Consider the following 16,834-nt stretch of genomic DNA (forward strand, 5'->3'; position numbering starts at 1 on the left):
GAGGGAAGGAGAGACCAGGACAGGGAGGGAGGGAAGGTGAGACTACAGAGAGAGACCAGGACAGGGAGGGAGGGAAGGAGAGACTACAGAGGAGAGACCAGGACAGGGAGGGAGGGAAGGAGAGACAAGGACAGGGAGGGAGGGAAGGTGAGACTACAGAGAGAGACCAGGACAGGGAGGGAGGGAAGGAGAGACTACAGAGGAGAGACCAGGACAGGTAGGGAGGGAAGGGGAAACTACAGAGAGAGACCAGGACAGGGAGGGAGGGAAGGAGAGACTACAGAGGAGAGACCAGGACAGGGAGGGAGGGAAGGAGAGACAAGGACAGGGAGGGAGGGAAGGTGAGACTACAGAGAGAGACCAGGACAGGGAGGGAGGGAAGGAGAGACTACAGAGGAGAGACCAGGACAGGGAGGGAGGGAAGGAGAGACAAGGACAGGGAGGGAGGGAAGGTGAGACTACAGAGAGAGACCAGGACAGGGAGGGAGGGAAGGAGAGACTACAGAGGAGAGACCAGGACAGGTAGGGAGGGAAGGGGAAACTACAGAGAGAGACCAGGACAGGGAGGGAGGGAAGGAGAGACTACAGAGGAGAGACCAGGACAGGTAGGGAGGGAAGGGGAGACTACAGAGGAGAGACCAGGACAGGTAGGGAGGGAAGGGGAGACTACAGAGGAGAGACCAGGACAGGGAGGGAGGGAAGGAGAGACAAGGACAGGGAGGGAGGGAAGGTGAGACTACAGAGAGAGACCAGGACAGGGAGGGATGGAAGGAGAGACTACAGAGGAGAGACCAGGACAGGTAGGGAGGGAAGGGGAGACCACAGAGGAGAGTTAAGGACAGGGAGGGAGGGAAGGAGAGACTACAGAGGAGAGACCAGGACAGGGAGGGAGGGAAGGAGAAACTACAGAGGAGAGACCAGGACAGGGAGGGAGGGAGGGAAGGAGAGACTACAGAGGAGAGTTAAGGACAGGGAGGGAAGGGGAGACTACAGAGGAGAGACCAGGACAGGGAGGGAAGGGGAGACTACAGAGGAGAGACCAGGACAGGGAGGGAGGGAAGGAGAGACAAGGACAGGGAGGGAGGGAAGGGGAGACTACAGAGGAGAGACCAGGACAGGTAGGGAGGGAAGGGGAGACTACAGAGGAGAGACCAGGACAGGGAGGGAGGGAAGGAGAGACAAGGACAGGGAGGGAGGGAAGGTGAGACTACAGAGAGAGACCAGGACAGGGAGGGAGGGAAGGAGAGACTACAGAGGAGAGACCAGGACAGGTAGGGAGGGAAGGGGAAACTACAGAGAGAGACCAGGACAGGGAGGGAGGGAAGGAGAGACTACAGAGGAGAGACCAGGACAGGTAGGGAGGGAAGGGGAGACTACAGAGGAGAGACCAGGACAGGTAGGGAGGGAAGGGGAGACTACAGAGGAGAGACCAGGACAGGGAGGGAGGGAAGGAGAGACAAGGACAGGGAGGGAGGGAAGGTGAGACTACAGAGAGAGACCAGGACAGGGAGGGATGGAAGGAGAGACTACAGAGGAGAGACCAGGACAGGTAGGGAGGGAAGGGGAGACCACAGAGGAGAGTTAAGGACAGGGAGGGAGGGAAGGAGAGACTACAGAGGAGAGACCAGGACAGGGAGGGAGGGAAGGAGAAACTACAGAGGAGAGACCAGGACAGGGAGGGAGGGAGGGAAGGAGAGACTACAGAGGAGAGTTAAGGACAGGGAGGGAAGGGGAGACTACAGAGGAGAGACCAGGACAGGGAGGGAAGGGGAGACTACAGAGGAGAGACCAGGACAGGGAGGGAGGGAAGGAGAGACAAGGACAGGGAGGGAGGGAAGGGGAGACTACAGAGGAGAGACCAGGACAGGTAGGGAGGGAAGGGGAGACTACAGAGGAGAGACCAGGACAGGGAGGGAGGGAAGGAGAGACTACAGAGGAGAGACCAGGACAGGTAGGGAGGGAAGGAGAGACTACAGAGGAGAGACCAGGACAGGGAGGGAGGGAAGGAGAGACTACAGAGGAGAGACCAGGACAGGTAGGGAGGGAAGGAGAGACTACAGAGGAGAGACCAGGACAGGGAGGGAGGGAAGGAGAAACTACAGAGGAGAGACCAGGACAGGGAGGGAGGGAGGGAAGGAGAGACTACAGAGGAGAGTTAAGGACAGGGAGGGAAGGGGAGACTACAGAGGAGAGACCAGGACAGGGAGGGAAGGGGAGACTACAGAGGAGAGTTAAGGACAGGGAGGGAGAGAAGGAGAGACTACAGAGAAGAGACAGGACAAGGAGGGAGGGAAAGCGAGACTACAGAGGAGAGACCAGGACAAGGACTGAGGGAAGGAGAGGCTACAGAGGAGAGACAGGACAAGGAGGGAGGGAAGGAGAGGCTAAAGAGGAGAGACAGGACAAGGAGGGAGGGAAGGAGAGACTACAGAGGAGAGACAGGACAAGGAGGGAGGGAAGGAGAGACTACAGAGGAGAGACAGGACAAGGAGGGATATAAGGAGGCACTACAGAGGACAGACCAGGACCAGGAGGGAGGGAAGGAGACACTGCAGAGGACAGACCAGGACAAGGAGGGTTGGAAAGAGAGACTACAGAGGAGAAATATGAGAGGAAGATACATTTTTTTATAAGAAGAGAGAGGGAGAAAGAGATCTGGGAGGTGGAAGGAAAGAATAGAATGAACAAGAATAGAAGAAGTGAAAGAAGTAGAAGAAGAAAGTTTAACAGAAAACAGAGAAGACAAGATTACAGTACAGGAGGAAACAAGAAGGGCAAAGGAAGTGTAATTAAGACGATTAAGGAGAGAAGAGGATTCGGAAGGGAAAGGAAAGGAGTTGGGAGGAGAGGAGAGGAGAGGAGAGGAGAGGAGAGGAGAGAAGAGGGGGATTTGGAAAAGAAGACGAGAGGACAAAAGAGACGGGGAAGGAAACAAGAGGATAGTTAAGAGGACGAGAGGTGAGGTGGGGACAGTCAGGAGAGGAGAGGAGAGGAGAGGAGAGGAGAGGAGAGGAGAGGAGAGGAGAGGAGAGGAGAGGAGAGGAGAGGAGAGGAGACAAGAGAGGAGAGGAGAGGTGAGGAGACAAGAGAGGAGAGGAGACAAGAGAGGAGAGGAGACAAGAGGAGACAATAGGAGAGGAGACAATAGGAGAGGAGACAATAGGAGAGGAGACAATAGGAGAGGAGACAAGAGGAGAGGAGACAAGAGGAGAAGACAGAATGGAGGAGAATAAGATGACAAACACAAGAAAAGTGAAGGCAGGAGGAAAACAAGGGGGAAATGAGAATAGAAGAAACAAATGAAGTGGAAGTGAAGATAAATTAAAAGGAGGTGAAGAGTGGAGTAGTAAAAAAAAGGAAGGGAAGGAAATGACAAAAGATGAGGGGAAAGAAGAAACATAATGAAAGTACAGCCAAGAGGAGAGGGAGAAACAAAAAGACAAGAGAAGAGGAGAGAAGGAAACTGTGTGGAAAGGAAGAATATGAGAAGTGAAGGATGATGTAAGGAGAGAAGAGAGCGGAAACAAGGAGAAGGTAAAGAAAGTGAGCATCAGATGAAAGAGAAAAGAAAGGATGAGGATACAAGACATGAGAAAAGGAATAAAGGAGTTAAAGGAAAAATTGACAGAAGAGGGAGAAATAATATGAAGGAAGGAGGGAAAGGAGGTCCTTGGAGGAGGACAGAAGTGAGGAGAGAGAAATGAAGGTAGGGAGTGGAGAGTAGTAAGAAGAAGGAGAGGAGGAAACAGGAAAGAGAGAATTAGAAAAGGGGGATAGAAGAGAAGAGGTAAACAAAACATGGAGAGGAAATGTGAGGGAAGGAAGAAACAAAAAAACTGGAGAAAACAAGAAGATTAGAGTAAAAGGAGAAGAGGGAAAGTAGGGAGGGGAGAGGAGAGGATGGAGGGATGGAGAAATAAATACTGCATAGAAGAGGGAGATATGAGAACCCAAAAAAGAAAAGAAATGGAGATGGAGGGAACAAAAAGGCAAAAGAGATAAAGAGATAAGAGATGCAGAGTGAAAACAGAAATGGGGGAGGAGAAGGTGGAGGAGGAGGAAGAGGAGGAGGGAAGGGAAGAGAGGAGGATGCTGTCTCTGTGATGATTTGGCAGAGAGAGAGAAAGGAGAAGAGAAGCAGAAGACAGAGCAGGGAGGGGAGCGAAACAAAAGGAGGGGAAGTAGGTGAACTCCAAAATCAGAGCGTGAAGTGGGTGACAGAGGGGATATGACTCATCCTGACTAAAAACACACTCGCCAAAATAAAAGTTGAAGTGTCAGAGAGGTTTCCTGTGACGAGAGGGATTTCCTTCTTAGTCCTCCCTGTGTCAGATCACAAAGAGAATTTAATCTCAGACATCCGGTTGATTTCTCAAAGGGACAAGCTTTGTGAGGGTTGAATTTGGGCTGTGCACAAAATGATCAAAACTGTCTTTACATTTCCCTCCAATTCCTGTCATCACTACGACTTCCACGCCTGCAGATCTCGCTGGTCGGCCAATGAGCTGCTCCTGAAGCTGCTACAAGTCAACATGATTATTCAATTAGGATTATTGCATACACTAAGATGATGTCATTTCAACAGGAAGTCCTTCTGATCCTCATAGAGTCTTATCACTCCCTAATGATTGCTGGGAGGGTCGCTCTTTAAAGTGTCTGTGATAAAGAGCATGACTTCCCCTGGAGGCTGATACCTGCAACTACAGCTATATGTGCTGACTCAAGTTCACATGTAGAGGAACGCATCCATACAAATATAATACAAACAAAGTGAGTGGACAAAACATGGGCAAATCTACAGATACAAACACAACAAGGAGGGACAAAGCTTCACACAGATACAATTAAATTATAATAATCAATGCTTTAACATTTATGTATCTTATTGAATTATTTATTTCTGTATTTATTTCTTGTATTCATCTGATCTTGTCAATGTTTCCTTATCTTTAACTTTTCTTTCCACTATTACTAATTTTATTAATGTTGCTGTATTGATTTTATTTTATTTTTAAGTATTATATTTATAATCATGCCTTTTCTAATTTTACCATTGCTGTTGTTTTCTGTCTCTCTGTTATTCTGTGAAACACTTTGGGCTGCATGTTTTTATGTATGAAAGGTGCTATATAAATAAAGCTGAGTTGAGTTAAATCACCTGTACAGACGAGGAGTGTAAAGTCTATGGGAAAGCAGTGAAACATTTAATGAAGTTAAGGTGTTAACTTAGATTCGGGAGCAGGACCACGCCTAAACCACACCCTCAATCACCTGACAAGCCTTCTTAAACGTAGCCAGCCTACTCCAACTGCTTGTCCGTGATTCTTCAAAGCCGGACGGACCGTGCTTCAGGCATCACCGCTCAGATTTCGGGGCAAAGGAAAAAGCAACAAACTCACCATGGAGCTTCCTCTGTACGGCTCCGGCGTTGATCTTTACGGTTAACCTTCCATGCAGAGTATCCCTCTCTCGGAGACGGGCAGTCACACCACAGCCGGTAGTCGCAGCGGAGCCGCCTGCGCTCCGGTTCAGCATGCCGCGGCCACGTCGTACCCATTCATGCTTCCCGAACAAGGTGTCGCCTTCTCCAAGAGGTGCACAGGCTTCGTCCTCATCGCCAGGGAGAGCCGCGGACCGGAGGCGCCCCAGGCTCCGCCGAAGCAGACCGTACCTGTCCTCTCCACGTCCTTCCCACTGCTCCGTCACCGGTAATCCGTCACGGGGCGATGCGCCCCCTTCCTCGCGACCGGCTCCACGTTCTCCACAGGAGTCCGACCGCTGGAACTGGACCGTCGCTTGCTTGCGACGCTTCCGCAACCTCGAAAGGCGTTCTCCTCCACGGCAATGACAACATGGTCGGATCGTTCCATTCGTACTCTTCATTCATTGACGCCACAGCGTCATAAACCGAACTTCCCGCGCTTCCTGCTTCCTCACCTGGGCCTACTACCGCCAGCGACGTCAGGCGTGACGTCAGGCGTGACGTCAGGCCTCAGCCGCTCCCACAGCCTCTACCGGCATCATCGGCTCCCCCTGGTGGGGATCAGGTTGTATCTCCCCCTGTGCCTGCTCCCTCTGTGTCTGACTTCTCTCGGGCTATCACAGCCTTCTTTACATCCCGTGTCCGCAGGCTTCACAAACTCCCCTTGCACATGCATCCTTTCATCCCATCATCCCTTCCTCTACCCTTCCTTCAGCCACTCACAGCAATACGGCTTCTGTTCCCCCTCTTCCCACCATAGCCAGCTCCTCAGCTCCATCAGGAGCCCCTTCACAGTTAAATGGAACTGGCTATCCTCGACCCCCTCTTTTCCTACTGACCTCTCCTTTCACCCCTCCCTCCCCATCCCCACCCCCTCCCTTCCCCAATACCCAAATGTTTTCTCGCACTCTGTCGACGCCTTCGCTCTCGCCACAGCGGCACTACCCATCCGGCCAGCTTCTGCTGTTAACTGCATCTCACCTGTCTCACCTACATTACGCCATCTGGAGTGAGATCGGGTTGTGTCGCCTCTGTGCCTGCTCCCTCTGTGTCCGACTTTTCTTGGACTATCACCGTTTCTCTACATTCCTGTGTCCGCAGGCTGCACACAATCTCCTTGTACATACGTCCCCTCATCCCCTCATCCCTTCATCCCCTCATCCCCTCACCCCTTCATCCCTTCATCCCCTCATCCCCTCACCCCCTCATCCCTTCATCCCCTCACCCCCTCATCCCTTCATCCCCTCACCCCTTCATCCCCTCATCCCCTCATCCCCTCATCCCTTCATCCCCTCATCCCTTCATCCCGTCCTCTTCCCCTCTTTCCGCCGCTCATGGCGATATGGCTTCCGTTTCCCCTCCACTACGCAATCTGCATCGTTCCTGGGGCTCAATCTTCCTCTCCAACCCCCTCACGCAATCTGGGGCCGTTCCCATATCACGCAAACTTAGCTTCGGCGGTTGTTTCAGGGGACGTTGGTTCGCTGCCACCTGGCCTCCAGGGCTAACGTCCTTCGATTCCGCATCCCAGTCTCCTTCATCCGCTTTAATGACCTGTTTCTCATCACCATTGCGTCCATATTTTGGGGTCCCGAATGGTTAAGAAAGTCAATACTCATACACTCTGATAACACGGCAGTCGTCGAAATCATCAGCCAGGGCCGTCACACTCCCCAGTCATTATGCCGTTTCTGCGCAGAACCGCATTAATCTCAACCCACCATCAGTTCATTCTCAGAGCAGATCAGAATCCTGGTTATCTCAACACCATCGCTTATGCACTCTCATTCTCTTTTCAGAAATTCAGACTTTGGCCCCAGAATCCGATCCGCATCCCATACCAGTCCCATTGTTTTCAGCAACAATATTCAGCTATCTCCACAGCTAGTGAACCTCTCTCATCTCACATGAAGCTTCCTCAACAGCCTCGCTCCAAGCACTATTCGAATGAGCCTGATCGTTGATATTCTGCGCGTCACACATGTGCCAGTATTCCATTCCGTCAGTTATATGCATTTTGTTGCTGTAGAAAATACAATTTAGGGGAAAACAACGTATTTGGCATTGTTTTTGACGTAAGAATAATAATGATTTATCAATTCATCGATAATTGATCGTTAACATTTCCAAAAATCGATCACGGAAAATACTTAAAATGTACATCCCTAGTTTCAACTCCAATCTTAGCCCGTACGAACCACTTACTAAATACATCAGCTCTCGGTATGTCGCTATTGCATCTCCTCACGACCCACTCTTCATCACTGAAACCTGAACAAAAGTGGCATAACCTCCAAGCACTGTCCTGCCCTTTCATTCCGCATTGCTGCAGTGTCCACAGCAGCCTGGTCAGGCAACTCAGACATAGCCATACAGATCCTAGGGCTTTGGTCATCTCAAACATATCACTCATACATCCGCAACAGTCTCAATGATCGTGTCAAGCTCACGCTCAACTGAGCTCCATCTAATTCAACTCTTTTGGGGGTCAAGATCAGCTCCGGCAGGATAACGCTGAGACGGAACCCCCATCCTGAGTCTCCTTCTGCTGGGCACACCACGCACAACTAATTCATTAAATGTTCAACTTATATCCTTGTGTGGCGTGGTCCTTGCTAGTGAAATGAAGTTAAGGTGTTAACTTAGATTCGGGAGCAGGACCACGCCTAAACCACACCCTCAATCACCTGACAAGCCTTCTTAAACGTAGCCAGCCTACTCCAACTGCTTGTCCGTGATTCTTCAACCCACCCTCCCTCACCTTACTCTACTGCACTTAACCTATTTTCTTGTCCTCTCCTACTCAACTCGTGCTCGCTCCTTCTATGCCCTGTCTACTTCCAGGTACAACCTGGGTCAAGATCAGCTCCGGCAGGATAACGCTGAGACGGAACCCCCATCCTGAGTCTCCTTCTGCTGGGCACACTACGCACAACTAATTAATTAAATGTTCAACTTATATCCTTGTGTGGCGTGGTCCTTGCTAGTGAATTAAACTACAGTGTAAGAAAACTGTAAAATGTTAAAAAAAAAAAAAAAAAAAAAGTCAAACATCTGTGACACTGATGTCAAGAAATATGTTAAGATGCTGTAAATAAAGAAAAGAAGGCAAGGCAAGGCAGCTTTATTTGTTTAGCGCATTTCATACACGAGGGCAACTCAATGTGCTTTACATTGAAACATTAAAAGCATTGGAGACATTCAGACAGGCATAAAAGAACACAATTAAAATGACAAATATAATTAAACAGAAAAGAAACGGATAATTAGAAATATATTAAAAATTACATTAAAATTTTAATTTAGAGTGAGTTAAAATGAGTTAAGATAGGAAGGCAGTGGCAAATAAGAAAGTCTTAATCTTTGATTTAAAAGAGGTGAGAGTTGGAGCAGACCTACAGCTTTCAGGGAGTGTGTTCCAGATATGTGGTGCATAATGACTAAGAAGGGCAGCAATATTCAGCTCCTGCTCTGTTTGAATGTATAAAATGTTAAACTGAAATCTGAAAAATGAAGAAATGAGCTTCAGTGTAAATCTAAGAGTTCAAAACGCCTTAGTGTGCCTGTAAGAAATTGTTCATTTTGATCCTTTAAGGATTTAAATCCCTTCTGTAGCATGACATATATATTCAAAGAAGAACATGTTCTGTTGTTCTGTAGACAGATTATCACGTGGTGTTTTTTTTAAATTTTATTTCTGAATTTGTTTTTGGTATTTTTTCTTTTCTTTATTGTTATTGCTTTTTTTTTTTTTTACCTTTTGCACTTATTTATTTTTTCTAAATATCAACCTATTTATTTAATTGTATTTTCACAATTATTTGTTGATTTATTTGAAAATTATCATCATTTAACATTATTGGTTATTTTTTCATTCATTTACTTATTTTGTTTCCTATACAAATAAACATCACTTGCTTTAATTGTTTACACTGATTTTCTGTATGTAATGTGTAAAAAAAAAAAAAAAAAAAAAAGATCTTTAAGAAAAGAAAAAGAGGAAGAAATTGTGCAAGAAAATCTCTTAGAAATTTTTCTTTTTTAAAGGAAAGAACAATGCAAAATGTTGATCAGCGAGTGTTGGGGCGTGTCATAGGTGTGTGTCAATTTTAAGTTGACACAGGCTAGCTCTCTTCCTCTGTTTCCTGTCTTTATGCTAAGCTAAGTCTACCACACTCTGGTCTAACTCTGTGAAGTCAGACCCCTTTGCTCTCTGTGTTGCTCTGGTTGCAGTGCGATGTGAACTTGTACGTACGAACAGGAATAAAGATGCTTATAAAGCCGTGTGGGTGGGCAGTGTAGGGGTAATCAGCTGTGTTATCAGCACCAGTGGCTAATTAATTATGACAATGCTCTCAGCATGTCATGGCCTTTTTTATAAACTGCTCAGAGACAAATGTGCAATGAGGCATTGAGAACTTTCCAGTAATTACACTGAGCCGAAACACGAGGGGGGGAAAGGTGCACACGTCTTTTTGGACACTTCTTTCACTGTGGGGGTTTCATGCTTTACAGGTAATTACAGAGATGTTCACCAGCTCCACCAGCACACATCTACACCTCCACCCTCACCGCTCATTACTGTCCCTGCAGTGTCTGTGTTACTACACCTACACAGGTCTTCAAAGTCAGTGACACAACGTGAAAGGACAGATCTCATTACTCTGCAGGCAGGTCCGTCGGCCTGGACTCGCAGGGTATTTGGAGACATTCTTTTGAGTCCTCCTGCATTATGCATCAAATTCAGCAACAGTGATGTTTACATCCAGGTGAGATTCAAATGAGGATTTCATTTCAGGGGCGGAGCCAGACTTTTTTGACAAGGGTGGCCAAACTGCAGCACTGACTTTTGCAGGGGTGAAAAGTATGTCTGTATATTAATGCAGGATATCTACCTAGACCACTAACTAGAGCTGTCCCACTATGAGATGCACAAGACTGCTACAATCCATGAACACACGCTGAAAAGAAGCAAACATCAGAGGAATCATTTTCCCCATCGCATCTTGTAGGACAAGAAAAGGCCACACTGGAAAGCTAACCGAGCATTCTGGGTATTCCTTACTGGATAAACTTGGATATAAATTGGATAAATGAAAATAATAAACAAGACACTGATGTTGAACTTCTGCCATGGCTTTAACTTCATTGCATGAACACGAATGTGCACATCCAGCCAGATTACAACAACAACGTTACAAAAAAAACATATAATCAGAATCAGAATCAGAATCAGAATCAGCTTTATTCGCCAAGTATGCTTGAACACACAAGGAATTTGACTTTAGTAAACTGTGCTCTCTTTGTACAAGGCATAAGAATAGGAATAAGAATAAGAACTACAATAAAAAATAAAATAAAAATATAATAACAATAACCTTAGCTATAAATACAAAGAAACAACAAATAGGCTTGACTAATATGTACAGGCTAAAATAATATGATAAAGTGCAGTGGTGAGTTGCAGAGGTAGTTTAACATTATAAAAATAGAAGTTAAATAATGCAAAAAATAGAAATATGGAATTCTGCTTGAGAATTGTTGCATTGTGTATCTACATGTATATTTACAGAGAGTATTTATCTGACAGGTATGACACTGTTATGGTTTAGTGTTCATCAGAGTGACAGCCTGGGGGAAGGAACTGTTCTTATGGCGGGTTGTTTTGGTGCACAGTGATCTGTAGCGCCTGCCGGAGGGGAGGAGTTTGAAGAATTTGTGTCCAGGGTGTGAGGGGTCAGCGGTGATGCTACCTGCCCGTTTCCTGGCCCGTGACCGGTACAAGTCCTGGATGGGGGGCAGGTTGACACCGATGATTTTTTCTGCAGTCCTTATAGTCCCTTGCAGTCTGTGTTTGTCTAGTTTGGTTGCAGAGCCAAACCAGACAGTGATGGAGGTACACAGAACAGACTGGATGATGGAGGTGTAGAACATGATCAGCAGCTCCTGGGGCAGGTTGAACTTCCTGAGCTGACGCAGGAAGTACATCCTCTGCTGGGCCTTTTTCCTGATTGTGTCTATGTGGGAGGTCCACCTCAGGTCCCGGGAAATAGTGGATCCCAGGAACCTGAGAGAGTCCACAGTAGACACAGTGCTGTTCAGGATGGTGAGGGGGGGAGTGGGGGGGGGGCTTCTCCTGAAGTCCACTGTCATCTCTACCGTCTTGAGCGGGTTCAGCTCCAGATGGTTCTGACTACACCAGAGAGCCAGCTATTCCACCTCCTGTCTGTAAGCAGACTCGTCTCCGTCCTGGATGAGACCGATGACGGTGGTGTCGTCTGCGAACTTCAGGAGTTTCACCGAGGGGTCTCCTGAGGTGCAGTCATTGGTGTAGAGGGAGAAGAGCAGTGGGGAGAGAACACATCCCTGTGGGGCGCCAGTGCTGATGGTCCGGGTGCTGGATTTGATGCTCCCCAGCCTCACCTGCTGTCTCCTGTCCGTCAGGAAGTTGGTGATCCACTGACAGATGGAGGCCGGCACTGTGAAAACGCTAGTTCCCTTACCGGGAGTCGAACCCGGGCTGCCTGGGTGAAAACCAGGAATCCTAACCGCTAGACCATATGGGAATATATATTCAAAAAAACAACAGTTTGTCATGGAGTCGTGTTGCATGAGACCAGAGACATGTTGCTCATATACAGTGAATACCCCATGTTTATCTACATTTGCAATAATATGCACCCCAGGTATGAGCTACACAGCTGTAAGTGTTTTGCTGAAGTTGCCCTGCCTCATCTGTACAACTGTACACGAGAAAAGATCCCCACAGAGCTGCAGGGGATGTTCATTTATTCCACTACAACAGACATATCACTCCCATCCTATTCTCCTTACACTGGCTACCAATCAAATTCAGAATACAGTGTAAGATCCTCATACTAACATACAAAGCAATCCATCATCAAGCACCCTCTTTTATCTCTGACCTGCTCCACCCTTACATCCCCAGTAGACCCCTCAGATCCTCAGATCAGGGTCTGCTTGCTGTGCCTTGTGTTAGGCTTAGAACTAAGGGTGACTGTGCCTTTGAGCATGTGGCTCCATCTCTCTGGAACAGTCTTTCACCCCAAGTGCACTGTGCTGATTTGACTGAGACTTTTAAAAAGCAGCTGAAGACACATTTGACACATGGAATTTTGTCTGCTTTCTTTATTATGTTATTTATTGCTCATTGTATTGTCTTGTTGACATTGATTCTCTGTAAAGCACTTGGTGACTATGTCTGTGAAAGGTGCTATACTACATAAAGTTTATATGGTCCAGTCAAACCATGCAGCTTTATCAACCAACCATTATCCTCTGCAAAGTGTCTGCCTCCAAACAGCTCCCTCCTCTGATGACCACAAAGGTGAGCTACTTGTCATATTTTATTTATTTATTTATTTATATATTTTTTATTGATTGCTTTTATTAAAATCCACACACAATCACCTTGCAGATAATGTTCACAGAGTTTCCTGGCTTTCACTTGGCTTCACAAACTCCCAGGTGGTTCCCTGATATCCGACAACCCATGCACACAAACTTGTCATATTTTAAACTTCCCTTCATGGATGCAACTTCAAAAACAATACAGGAAAGTTTCAAACCACAGTGACAAGTCAACAAACACCTTTAGTTTTCAGTCTGCAATGTTAAACAGTTCTCAGTTCTCAGTGCAGAGATCAATCTAAACAAACTGGAGTCTGCAGTCTCTTTGAACTGCAGGCCTCTGCTGACCTCTGGTGGCAGATCAAGGTACTGCTCCTACTTTGAGTGCTAAAACAGAACATGACTGTATTGAAGCTGTAGCTACCAAAAAATGCTCAAAACCACTTTTTAAAAATTAATTTCAGGACATGAGTGTTTCAGTTTGCACCTTTTCCTAGTGAGCATTTCCTGTGTTGATAATTCCTAACAGATATTTCCTTTAAAAAAAGTTTATTCTTGCAGATACAACAAGCTCAGGAAACTCACAAAGCCTTTTGTCTTACTTTCCTTCAATCTCATACATCATAAATCATCCCTTCGTCTTATCCTCTTCTATATCCTGAACACTTTTACTTCTATTTAAAAAGTTTTGATGCTGATGATATTGTTGCACTTTTACTTGTTGCTCATATTTCCACTGTGGTATTGATCGTTTTACTAAAATAAAAGATCTGATTGTATCTTCATGTTTTCAAAACAAACACTCAGCTGTTGAAGGATCTCATGTTGAGAGCAGAGGACAGCAGCTGTGAGTAGTTTGGCCTCCAGGTGTGTCCAATCAACAAAACGTCCACAGAGAGGTCTTAAAACACGACCAATGTATGATCCACTCCTCTGTAATGCACCTTGATGATTTCTATAACCCACAACACGTGTCAATCCTTGAAATTATGACTTAATGCACGTTTGTCTTGCCAGTCTTCACAGCACTCTGAACTGCTGGCTGATACACCTGTTTTCCCGCCTCATTCTCCTCCTGCTCTCTGATTGGTGGAGAGATCTTTCTCCAGGATGTTTGAATTGACCTTTCTCATACAAAGCACACATTCGCCAAAATGATGGTAGTTAAAAAGAGGTAGCCTTGTGCTTTTACTTTGAAAATCCGGCTAAATGAATAGCAAACACACACAGGTGAAATTTACAAAATAAAAGACTTTCAAAGCAAAAGTCATGAATTCAAGATAATACTTTGAAATAAGGCAACTTTCACTTGAATTATCACAAGTTAAAATCCCATGTGTTGTGTATATGGTTCCTGACAGTTTTTTTAATTTCATATACAACTTTTTTGTATAAGTTTTTTTTTTTTCAACAATATATTTATTGTTTTATGACAAGACAAATACTAATGGTACAATTGACATACAATACACATTATACCAACAACATAATCCCTTCAAATAAATAAATTAAAATGAGTAAAATACAATAGAATAATAAATGAATAATAAAATAAATAAATAAATAAAAAGCAAGGCAAAAAAAATAAATAATAGTAATTAAATAAAATAAGTAATACACAACACAGCACCACTTTTCAATCAATTCACTCTGAACGTCCGAGAAACTCAATTAAAGGTGACCAAATTTCTTGAAAATCTCTCCCCTTTCCCCTGACAACATAAGTAAGTCGTTCCAATACAATACATGATGCCATCTCCTTCACCCACATATGCATTGAGGGCACATCAACTTTCCTCCAGTATAAAGATATCAACCTCCTGGCCTGCAGGAGTCCAAAGTCAATGAGTTTTAGTTGTCTTGAGGTAAACGTACAGTTCTCTGGGTGTACACCCAACACACACATCTTTGCTTGAAAAGGCACACTCACTCCAGCAATCTTAGATAAAGTTTGTACGACTGACTTCCAGTAATTCTGTAGTTTTGGACAGTCCCAGACACAGTGAAACAGAGTACCCTGTCCTTCCAAACATTTACTACAGGTATCTGGGATGTTGGGTGACCAACGATTCAATTTGACTGGGGTAATATAAGTTCTCATCAACCATTTATATTGTAGGAGTTTCATCCTTGTATTAATTGATTGTTTTTGAGCCTTTAAACATGCCGTTTCCCAATCTGCCTCATGTATATCCTCCTGGAGGTCAGATCTCCACGCATCCAGCCTATCAGTGGTGGTTTCCTTATCATGTGATACAAGAGCTGTATAAAATAAAGAAATTTGACCTCTCCCCTCTAGATTCTGGAGTGTAAGATTCTCCAAATAAGATAATAGCGGTTGAGATAAACTTTTTTGTATAAGTTAATGCTAATTGTAACTTCTTTATACACTTGTGGAAAGTTTAATCTGTGGAAATGCATAAAATGTTGTACTATTAAAACATTTTTATATTCCCACTGTCCTATTTACTCAACATATCCCTAAAAATCTTGTTTTCATGAGCTCAAAAAAACACAGTTTTTAGCTTAGTGTGAACATTTCTTTACACTAATCAAAGGAGGGGTTATTGAAGTGATTTTGTTCTGAAGTATCTGATATTCAACCACATAAGATTAAGTATTTGTTGCTAGTCTGTGTTGTTTAAAATAAGTCCAGGGGCCCACAAGAATGAGTTACAATAGTAGGCTCCAGAAGTCTCTAGGAAGGGCCTAAAAAAGATCACCTTTGACATAGGCAAATCTATGATTGACAGTGACAGTTGACGTCTTTGTCAATACTTAGAACAAGGCGTCCATAAATGGAGTCAAATAGCAGCTAACTTGAAACTTGTGTTGAAGAGTCCATATTTGTGTATGTTTGGAGGACACCCTCATTCTAATTTGAGTACACCTTCATAGTATTTAAGCCAGACCGTGGAGACAGAGGAGAGGCGATTTCATCTGGCCCGGTTGTCCTCCAAGCAGTTGCAATGCTTGTTACTGATGCTGATGCTGTTTGATTGTAATAAATCTGATTACTATCCAAGCTGGCCAGTGTCACGAAGTTCATTCTACATCTACACATCACGGGCTGTTAAGATACGACAGTTCCTGAGTAAAATCCATAAGTAGGCCAAAGTGCACTTATTTAATGTCATTGACTTCACAGTCAGATCCTTGGATTGAATATAATGGCTGAACCATGACGGGGTTAACTCACCTGTATGAAATATATTTCAGATGAAAGTCAGCATCTTCAGTAGCAGAGTTACAATTAGGTGCTTTCGCTGTCTTGAAGGCATCGTGTCAGTTGATTCAGTCACTGCTTGAACTTTTGGGTATCCATCATGGTGTCCAGTGTGTTGTGCAAACGTGGTCGCTGCAAGCTCCAAAATACCAAGTTGAAATTTGGTATGACCAAATGTAAAACTCCAGGTTTCAAAATGACAGTGCCAAAACCAACGTGTGACATCACAGTGGCTAAATCCACAACTTATGATGCCTAAACTCAAATGGTCCATAAATGATGCTTGCTGTTTTGGGGAAGCCATTATTCAATTAAAGATTTACATTGTAGAATACAGTTTCTCTTCTGGCTCCACATCAGGTTTGTTTAAACTTAGATGAAGATAATATAACTCATAGTTTTTGAAACCCTTAATACATGTGTTTCATGATATCAGAGTTATGTTTTTTATATCCAAAGTAGTAATAATAAAATCTGTATCAGACTCACTTCCTGTGTTAAATAATCCTTCAGTTGTTCTATTTTGAATGTTATATTACCCAGCTGTGTTAAATACTTCATTCTGATTGGTCAAAGCCCTACAACAATGGTGACTGATCCTCAGCAGCACAACCTGATCACACACACGCCAAATCAAATCAATCCACAAAAAAGAGTCTGGCACATTTCACCTCTGCCTGTTGACACTGTGGCAAAAACTTTAGTTTCCATCTCAGGCTGGTCTTGGAGTCGGAAAATATTGAGTCACCAGGCAC

At 45.0% G+C, this 16,834-nt stretch overlaps 1 non-coding gene across 1 annotated transcript; it reads right to left on the reverse strand.

Annotated features, from left to right (window-relative positions):
* Window positions 1-11,976: 11,976 nt before the first annotated feature.
* trnae-uuc lies at window positions 11,977-12,048 on the reverse strand. The gene has a single exon. It is a non-coding gene; the product is annotated as a tRNA-Glu (tRNA).
* Between the last annotated feature and the right edge of the window lie 4,786 nt (window positions 12,049-16,834).

Source organism: Notolabrus celidotus, chromosome 22 (genome assembly GCF_009762535.1).
Source record: "Notolabrus celidotus isolate fNotCel1 chromosome 22, fNotCel1.pri, whole genome shotgun sequence".
Lineage (NCBI taxonomy): Eukaryota > Metazoa > Chordata > Actinopteri > Labriformes > Labridae > Notolabrus > Notolabrus celidotus.